This window comes from Triticum dicoccoides, chromosome 2B, assembly GCF_002162155.2.
Source record: "Triticum dicoccoides isolate Atlit2015 ecotype Zavitan chromosome 2B, WEW_v2.0, whole genome shotgun sequence".
NCBI classification, from domain to species: domain Eukaryota; kingdom Viridiplantae; phylum Streptophyta; class Magnoliopsida; order Poales; family Poaceae; genus Triticum; species Triticum dicoccoides.
In genome coordinates, this window is record NC_041383.1 from 236,982,343 (window position 1) to 236,992,729 (window position 10,387).

Below are 10,387 nucleotides of genomic sequence, written 5' to 3' on the forward strand. Positions count from 1 at the left end.
CTCCTCCTTGGCGCGCCCTCCTTGGGCCGGCCGGCCTCTCCCCTTGCTCCTTTATATACGGGGGCAGGGGGCACCCCATAGACACACAAGTTGATCTACGGATCGTTCCTTAGCCGTGTGCGGTGGCCCCCTCCACCATATTCCACCTCGGTCATATCGTCGCGGAGTTTAGGCGAAGCTCTGCGCCGGTAGAACATCATCATCGTCACCACGCCGTCGTGCTGACGGAACTCATCCCCGAAGCTTTGCTGGATCGGAGCCCGGGGATCGTCATCGAGCTGAACGTGTGCTGAATTCGGAGGTGCCGTACGTTCGGTGCTTGGATCGGTCGGATCGTGAAGACGTACGACTACATCAACCACATTGTCATAACGCTTCCGCTTACGGTCTACGAGGGTACATGGACAACACTCTCCCCTCTTGTTGCTATGTCATCACCATGATCTTGCGTGTGCATAGGAATTTTTTTGAAATTACTACGTTCCCTAACAGTCGCATCTGAGCCAGGTTTTATGCGTAGATGTCATATGCACGAGAAGAACACAAGTGAGTTGTGGGCGATACAAGTCATACTGCTTACCAGCATGTCATACTTTGGTTCGGCGGTATTGTGAGATGAAGCGGCCCGGACCAACATTACGCGTACGCTTACGCGAGACTGGTTTCACTGTTACGAGCACTCGTGCTTAAAGGTGGCTGGCGGGTGTCTATCTCTCTCACTTTAGCTGAATCGAGTGTGGCTACGCCCGGTCCTTGCGAAGGTTAAAATAGCACTAACTTGACGAACTATCATTGTGGTTTTGATGCGTAGGTAAGAACGGTTCTTGCTCAGCCCGTAGCAGCCACGTAAAACTTGCAACAACAAAGTAGAGGACGTCTAACTTGTTTTTGCAGGGCATGTTGTGATGTGATATGGTCAAGACGCGATGCTATATTTTATTGTATGAGATGATCATGTTTTGTAACCGAGTTATCGGCAACTGGCAGGAGCCATATGGTTGTCGCTTTATTGTATGAAATACAAACGCCCTGTAATTGCTTTACTTTATCACTAAGCGGTAGCGATAGTCGTAGAAGCAATAGATGGCGTAACGACAACGATGCTACGATGGAGATCAAGGTGTCGCGCCGGTGACGATGGTGATCACGACGGTGCTTCAGAGATGGAGATCACAAGCACAAGATGATGATGGCCATATCATATCACTTATATTGATTGCATGTGATGTTTATCCTTTATGCATCTTATCTTGCTTTGATTGACGGTACCATTTTAAGATGATCTCTCACTAAATTATCAAGAAGTGTTCTCCCTGAGTATGCACCGTTGCGAAAGTTCTTCGTGCTGAGACACCACGTGATGATCGGGTGTGATAGGCTCTACGTTCAAATACAACGGGTGCAAAACAGTTGCACACGCAGAATACTCAGGTTAAACTTGACGAGCCTAGCATATACAGATATGGCCTCGGAACACGGAGACCGAAAGGTCGAACATGAATCATATTGAAGATATGATCAACATAGTGATGTTCACCATTGAAAACTACTCCATCTCACGTGATGATCGGACATGGTTTAGTTGATTTGGATCACGTGATCACTTAGATGACTAGAGAGATGTCTGTCTAAGTGGGAGTTCTTAAGTAATATGATTAATTGAACTTTAATTTATCATGAACTTAGTCCTGGTAGTATGTTGCAAATTATGTTATGGATCATATAGCTCACGTTGTTGCTTTCATATGTTTATTTTGATATGTTCCTAGAGAAAACTGTGTTGAAAGATGTTAGTAGCAATGATGCGGATTGGATCCATGATCTGAGGTTTATCCTCATTGCTGCACAGAAGAATTATGTCCTTGATGCACCGCTAGGTGACAGACCTATTGCAGGAGCAGATGCAGACGTTATGAACGTTTGGCTAGCTCAATATGATGACTACTTGATAGTTTAGTGCACCATGCTTAACGGCTTAGAATCGGGACTTCAAAGATGTTTTGAACGTCATGGACCATATGAGATGTTCCAGGAATTGAAGTTAATATTTCAAGCAAATACCCGAGTTGAGAGATATGAAGTCTCCAACAAGTTCTATAGCTAAAAGATGGAGGAGAATCGCTCAACTAGTGAGCATGTGCTCAGATTGTCTGGGTACTTCAATCGCTTGAATCAAGTGGGAGTTAATCTTCCAGATAAGATAGTGATTGACAGAATTCTCTAGTCACCATCACTAAGTTACTAGAACTTCGTGATGAACTATAGTATGCAAGGGATGACGAAAACGATTCCCGAGCTCTTCGTGATGTGGAAATCAACGAAGGTAGAAATCAAGAAAGAGCATCAAGTGTTGATGGTTGACAAGACCACTAGTTTCAAGAAAAGGGCAAAGGGAAAGAAAGGGAACTTCAAGTAGAATGACAAGCAAGTTGTCACTCCCACGAAGAAGCCCAAAGCTGGACCAAAGCCTGAAATTGAGTGCTTACACTGCAAAGGAAATGGTCACTGGAAGCGGAAATGCCCTGAATATTTGGTGGATAAGAAGGATGGCAAAGTGAACAAGGGTATATTTGATATACAGGTTATTGATGTGTGCCTTACTAGTGTTTATAGTAGCCCTTGAGTATTTGATACTTGTTCGGTTGCTAAGATTAGTAACTCGAAACAGGAGTTACAGAATAAACAGAGACTAGTTGAAGGGGAAGTGACGATGAGTGTTGGAAGTAGTTCCAAGATTGATATGATCATCCTCGCACACTCCCTATACTTTCGGGATTATTGTGTTAAACCTAAATAAATGTTATTTGGCGTTTGCGTTGAGCATGAATATGATTTGATCATGTTTATTGCAATGCGGTTATTCATTTAAAGTCAGAGGATAATTGTTGTTCTATTTGCATGAATAAAACCTTCAATGGTCATACACCCAATGAAAATAGTTTGTTGGATCTCGATCATAGTGATACACATATTCATAATATTGATGCCAAAAGATGCAAAGTTAATAATGATAGTGCAACTTAATTGTGGCACTGCCGTTTGGGTCATATCGGTGTAAAGCGCATGAAGAAACTCCATAAAGATGGATTTTCGGAATGACTTGGTTATGAATCATTTGATGCTTGCGAACCGTGCCTTTTGGGCAAGATGACTAAAACTCCGTTCTCCAGAACAATGGAACCAGCTACTGACTTATTGGAAATAATACATACCGATGTATGCGATCCAATGAGTATTGATGCTCTTGGCAAGTATCGTTATTTTCTGACCTTCACAAGATGATTTGAGTAGATATGGGTATATCTACTTGATGAAACGTAAGTCTGAAATAGTTGAAAGGTTCAAAGAATTTCAGAGTGAAGTGGAAAAAATCATCATAACAAGAAAATAAAGTTTCTATGATCTGATTGTAGAGATGAATATTTGAGCTACGAGTTCGGTCTTCAATTAAAACAATGTGGAATAGTTTCACAGCTCACGCCACCTGGAACACCACAATGTTATGGTGTGTCCGAATGTCGTAACCGCACTTCATTGATATGGTGCGATCTATGATGTCTCTTACTGATTTACCACTATTGTTTTGGGGTTATGCATTAGAGACAGCTGCATTCAGGTTAAAAAGGGCACCATCTAAATCCGTTGAGACGACACCATATGAACTGTGGTTTAGCAAGAAACCCAAGTTGTCGTTTCTTAAATTTGGGGTTGCGATGCTTATGTAACAAAGTTTCATCCTGATAAGCTCAAACCCAAATCGGAGAAGTGCGTCTTCATAGAATACCCAAAGGAAATTGTTGGGTACACCTTCTATCACAGATCCGAAGGCAAGTTATTCGTTGCTAAAAATGGATCCTTTCTAGAGAAGGAGTTTCTCTCGAAAGAAGTGAGTGGGAGGAAAGTAGAACTAGATGAGGTAACTGTACCTTCTCCCGAATTGGAAAATAGTTCATCACTGAAATCAGTTCCAGTGATTCCTACACCAATTAGTGAGGAAGCTAATGATGATGATCATGAAACTTCAGATCAAGTTACTACAGAACCTCGTAGGTCTTCCAGAGTACGGTCCGCACCAGTGTGGTACGGTAATCCTGTTCTGAAAGTCTTGTTACTAGACCATGATAAACCTACGAACTATGAGGAAGCGATGATGAGCCCAGATTCCGCAAAATGGCTGGAGGCCAGGAAACCTGAGATAGGATCCATGTATGCGAACAAAGTGTGGACTTTGGTGGACTTGCCCGATGATCGGCAAACCATAAGAAATAAATGGATCTTCAAGAGGAAGACGGACGTTGATAGTAGTGTTACTATCTACAAAGCTCGACTTGTCGCAAAAAGGTTTTTGACAAGTTCAAGGTGTTGACTACAATGAGATTTTCTCAACTGTAGTGATGCTTAAGTCTGTCCGAATCATGTTAGCAATTGCCACATTTTATGAAATCTGGCAAATGGATGTCAAAACTGCATTCCTTAATGGTTTTCTTAAAGAAGAGTTGTATATGATGCAACCAGAAGGTTTTGTCAATCCTAAAGGTACTACCAAATGTGCAAGCTCCAGCAATCCATCTATGGACTGGTGCAAGCATCTCAGAGTTGGAATATACGCTTTGATAAGTTGATCAAAGCATATAGTTTTGTACAGACTTACGGTGAAGCCTGTATTTACAAGAAAGTGACTGGGAGCACTACATCATTTTTGATAAGTATATGTGAATGACATATTGTTGATCGGAAATAATGTAGAATTATTCTGCAAAGCATAAGGGAGTGTTTGAAAGGGGTTCTTTAAAAGAAAGACCTCAGTAAAGCTACTTACATATTGAGCATCAAGATCTATTGAGATAGATCAAGACGCTTGATAAGATTTTCAATGAATACATACCTTGATAAATTTTTGAAATAGTTCAAAATGGAACAGTCAAAGAAGGAGTTCTTGCCTGTGATACAAAGGTGTGAAGTTGAGTAAGACTCAAGACCCGACCATGGCAGAAAATAGAAAGAGAATGAAAAGTCATTCCCTATGCCTCAGTCATAAGTTCTATAAAGTATGCTATACTGTGAACCAGACCTATTGTATACCTTGCTCTGAGTTTGACAAAGGAATACAATTTTGATCTAAGACTAGATCACTGGACAGGAGTCAAGAATATCCTTAGTGAGGACTAAGGACATGTTTCTCGATTATGGAGGTGATAAAAGAGCCTGTCGTAAAAAGTTACAACGATGCAAGCTTTTACACCAATCCAGATGACTCTAAGTCTCAATCTGGATACATATTGAAAGTGGGAGCAATTAGCTAGAGTAGCTCCGTGCAGAGCATTGTGGACATAGAATATTTGCAAAATACATACGGCTCTGATTGTGACAGACCCGTTGACTAAGCTTCTCTCACGAGCAAAACATGATCACACCATAGTACTCTTTGGGTGTTAATCACATAGCGATGTGAACTAGATTATTGACTCTAGTAAACCCTTTGGGTGTTGGTCACATGACGATGTGAACTATGGGTGTTAATCATATACAGATATGAATATTGGTGTTAAATCACATGGCGATGTGAACTAGATTATTGACTCTAGTGCAAGTGGGAGACTGAAGGAAATATGCCCTAGAGGCAATTATAAAGTTATTATTTATTTCCTTATTTCATGATAAATGTTTATTATTCATGCTAGAATTGTATTAACCGGAAACATAATACATGTGTGAATACATAGACAAACATAGTGTCACTTGTATGCCTCTACTTGACTAGCTCGTTTATCAAAGATGGTTGTGTTTCCTAGCCATGGACAAAAGAGTTGTCATTTGATTAACGGGATCACATCATTAGGAGAATGATGTGATTGACATGACCCATTCCGTTAGCCTAGTACTTAATCGTTTAGTATATTGCTATTGCTTTCTTCATGACTTATACATGTTCCTGTAACTATGAGATTATGCAACTCCCGTTTACTGGAGGAACATTTTGGGTACTACCAAATGTCACAACGTAACTGGGTGATTATAAAGGAGTACTACAGGTGTCTCCAAAGGTACATGTTGAGTTGGCGTATTTCGAGATTAGGTTTTGTCACTCCAATTGTCGGAGAGGTATCTCTGGGCCCTCTCGGTAATGCACATCACTATAAGCCTTGCAAGCAATGTGACCAATGAGTTGGTTATGAGATGATGCATTACGTAACGAGTAAAGAGACTTGCTGGTAACGAGATTGAACTAGGTATTGGATACCGACGATCGAATCTCGGGCAAGTAACATACCGATGACAAAGGGAACAACGTATGTTGTTATGCGGTTTGACCGATAAAGATCTTCGTAGAATATGTAGGAACCAATATGGGCATCCAGGTTCCGCTATTGGTTATTGACTGAGAATAGTTCTAGGTCATGTCTACATAGTTCTCGAACCCGTAGGGTCCACACGCTTAACGTTACGGTGACAGTTTTATTATGAGTTTATAAGTTTTGATGTACTGAAGTTTGTTCGGAGTCCCGGATGTGATCACGGACATGACGAGGAGTCTCGAAATGGTCGAGACATAAAGATTGATATATTGGACGACTATATTCGGACACCGGAAGTGTTCCGGGTGATTTCGGAGAAAACCGGAGTGCCGGAGGGGTTACCGGACCCCCCCCCCCCCGGAGAGTAATGGGCCTTATGGGCCTTGGAGGGGAAGAGAGAGGGGCGGCCAGGGTGGGCCGCGCACCCCCTCTCCCTCTGGTCTGAATTGGACTAGGAGGGGGGCGGCGCCCCCCTCTTTCCTTCCCCCCTCTCCCCCTTCCTTCCTCCTCCTAGTAGGAGTAGGAAAGGAGGAGTCCTACTCCTACTAGGAGGAGGATTCCTCCTCCTTGGCGCGCCCTCCTTGGGCCGGCCGGCCTCCCCCTTGCTCCTTTATATACGGGGGCAGGGGGCACCCCATAGACACACTAGTTGATCTACGGATCGTTCCTTAGCCGTGTGCGGTGCCCCCCTCCACCATATTCCACCTCGGTCATATCGTCGCGGAGTTTAGGCGAAGCTCTGCGCCGGTAGAACATCATCATCGTCACCACGCCGTCGTGCTGACGGAACTCATCCCCGAAGCTTTGCTAGATCGGAGCCCGGGGATCATCATCGAGCTGAACGTGTGCTGAACTCGGAGGTGCCGTACGTTCGGTGCTTGGATCGGTCGGATCGTGAAGACGTACGACTACATCAACCGCGTTGTCATAACGCTTCCGCTTCCGGTCTACGAGGGTACATGGACAACACTCTCCCCTCTCGTTGCTATGTCATCACCATGATCTTGCGTGTGCGTAGGAATTTTTTTGAAATTACTACGTTCCCCAACACTCACAACTTCCATGAATATCACGATACAATCCCCGTCTATGAGCATGGCTAAGCAATATAACAGCATAACATATATTCCCGGGGTGACCAAGGGTAATAGTTTCCTACCTCAGGTACTACAACCAAAACCATATGTTCCCAATCCTACTCATGCAAATATTTGAAAGGCAAAACTAATGCAAAGTAAAAACTGGGTATTGAAAAGTATGATCAAAGTGAAACTTGCCTCGTTGATGATCGGAAAACTCTAGGGATTCGTAGTAACAAGCTTCGCACTCTGGAAAATCTAGCGTAGACAAACAATAGCATACATAAGCAATCAAGCAAACGATGCAAAGAGAAAACAAAGAAACAATCCAAATAAAACACGAAAACAAACAAATAACTAATCTAAACAGAAAACAATTTTAGCAGCACTATATTTATGCGGATTAGATCTTAACAGTAGGTACATGAGATTAGCTACGATTTGCAAAAAGAATCAACTCAAACGGAGCTACGAAACTCAAGATACGAACAAAACAAGATCAAATTCAAATCTGAACTAAACTCAAATTTTAAATTATCAAAGACATGTTCAAGTTGGTTTACTGGATAGAGGGGATTGCTCTGAACATTTAGGCATTGGTTTCGTCGAATTTGGACAAACGAGCTAAAAGTTACAAGGGCTTAAAGATCAGAGGCTAATATCCGAAGAAAATATTTGCGGATAGGTCCCTGTCCAAAAACTAAAAGAAAAAGAAAAATCCTATCGAACGAACGTTTGCTACAGAACCTAATATACCGAATTCGTTTGTTACAGAAACTAAACAAATGAACGGTTCACTAAATAAACTAACTAATAAAATAAACCGATCTAAAACGATAAACCAAAAAAAAAACGACAGAAAACCGACGGTTCGGTCGGTTTTTTACCGGTTCGGGGTTCATCGGCGACATCGGCGGCGTTGGGCGAGGCGGCGACTTCGGGCGAGCCGGGGCTCCGGCAGCGGGGGCGCGGCTCGGCGGCGCGGTTGCGGGCGGTGGCGGTTGCAGCAGCGACGGTTGTAGCGGCGGCGGCGGCTTCAGTGGTGGGGAGAGAGGGGATCGGGGGTGGGGTATTTAAGGAGGGGAGGGGAGGCGAGGCCGGCTTGGAGGAGGGGCTAGCGGGTGGCGGCGCGGAATCGAAATCCGGACCGGACTCCGGTCACGGTGGCGGCGGGCGACGGGACTCTGTCGCGGAGTCGAGCGCAGGGGTGAGCTGGGCCGCAGCCTGGCGCTGAGCTGGGCTGGCCTAGTTAGGCGGAACTTTTTTTTCAAAAAAACAAAAACAATTTTTCTAGAGACTAAAACACGCAAAATAAATATAAATAGTATCCTAAAAATATCAGAAACATTCACGTAGCTAAATGGCCTTATTAGTGACCTCGTGAATATTTTTCTGGGCCTAAATGCCTAAACTAAAAACAAACATTATAGTGCTAATTACTCAGCTAACAAATAAATAAACTAGTGAATAAGATCAAATAAACTCTTCAAAAATTCAAAATTCAATTTCCAATATTTTTCTACTGATTTTGAAGAAGTCATATTATCGTCTCTCTTTATTTTAAAATATTTGAAAAAGAATTTTGAAAAACTAATTGATCCAATTTACCAAATTTTGATAAATCAAAATTGGATTTTTGTGAAACCTCCAACTCTCTCAAATTGGTCCTTGAGTTGATTAAGGCCTCTTGGATCAAAATGCAACTAAAACAAAGCAACAAAATGCAATAAATCATGGATGCATATGAATGATCTATGTATAACATCCAAATTGAAAATTGGGTTGTTACAATAATGTTGCATGGAAAACAATTTTTTTCTACACACACGCAATGATCTATTCATGAAGATGCATAGCAATGAGAGGGAGTGTCGGTGTCAAAATCGGCGGATCTCGGGTAGGGGGTCCCGAACTGTGCGTCTAGGCGGATGGTAACAGGAGACAAGGGACACGATGTTTTACCCAGGTTCGGGCCCTCTCGGTGGAGGTAAAACCCTACGCCCTGCTTGATTAATATTGATGATATGGGTAGTACAAGAGTAGATCTACCACGAGATCAAGGAGGCTAAACCCTAAAGCTAGCCTATGGGATGATTGTTGTAATGTATGTTGTGTCCTACGGACTAAAGCCCTCCGGTTTATATAGACACCGGAGAAGGCTAGGGTTACACAGAGTCGGTTACAAAGGTAGGAGATCTACATATCCGTATCGCCAAGCTTGCCCTCCACGCCAAGGAAAGTCCCATCCGGACACGGGACGGAGTCTTCAATCTTGTATCTTCGTAGTCTTGGAGTCCGGCGGACGATGATAGTCCGGCTGTCCGGACACCCCCTAGTCCAGGACTCCCTCAGTAGCCCCCGAACCAGGCTTCAATGACGATAAGTCCAGCGCGTATATAGTCTTCGGCGTTGCAAGGCGGGTTCTCCCTTCAATTTCCATGTACCTGCCGAACAGTGTCCGGCTTCATTATAAATACTGTGTTTCTTGGCTTCTTCGTCCAATAATGGCCTTCTTCCACGCGTCGCACGAATGCGAAAAGCCAGGGTGTCTTTTATGTTTCACCCCCTAGTCGTGCGAGTCATCCGCCTACAAAAGAGGCAAAAATCCAGATCCAAACCACACCATCTTCCTTCTGCGAATACTTCATCGGAGCGCCCTTGACCTAAAAATCCATTCCATCATGGACCGTCGACGCGGCTCCTCTTCTCGCGCTTCCAGCCCACCGCCAGGAGATTGGAGGAGGTGCTCTGCTCCACACAATGAGCTAGAGAAGCTCCAAGCGGGGGGATATCTCCCTCCGGCCTTCATGGTCCCGGTTCGAGCCGGGCTGGCCACCTACCAAGGTGGGAAGCAAGCGGAGGCTACCCCAAGTCCCAACAAAGGGGAGAGGGTATGCATTGTCCCCTATCTGATAAGGGGACTCGGATTCCCAATACATCTGTTTCTCCGCGGGCTCCTGGAATTCTACGGACTCCAGCTCCATCACCTTACGCCCTCCTCTATCCTGCATA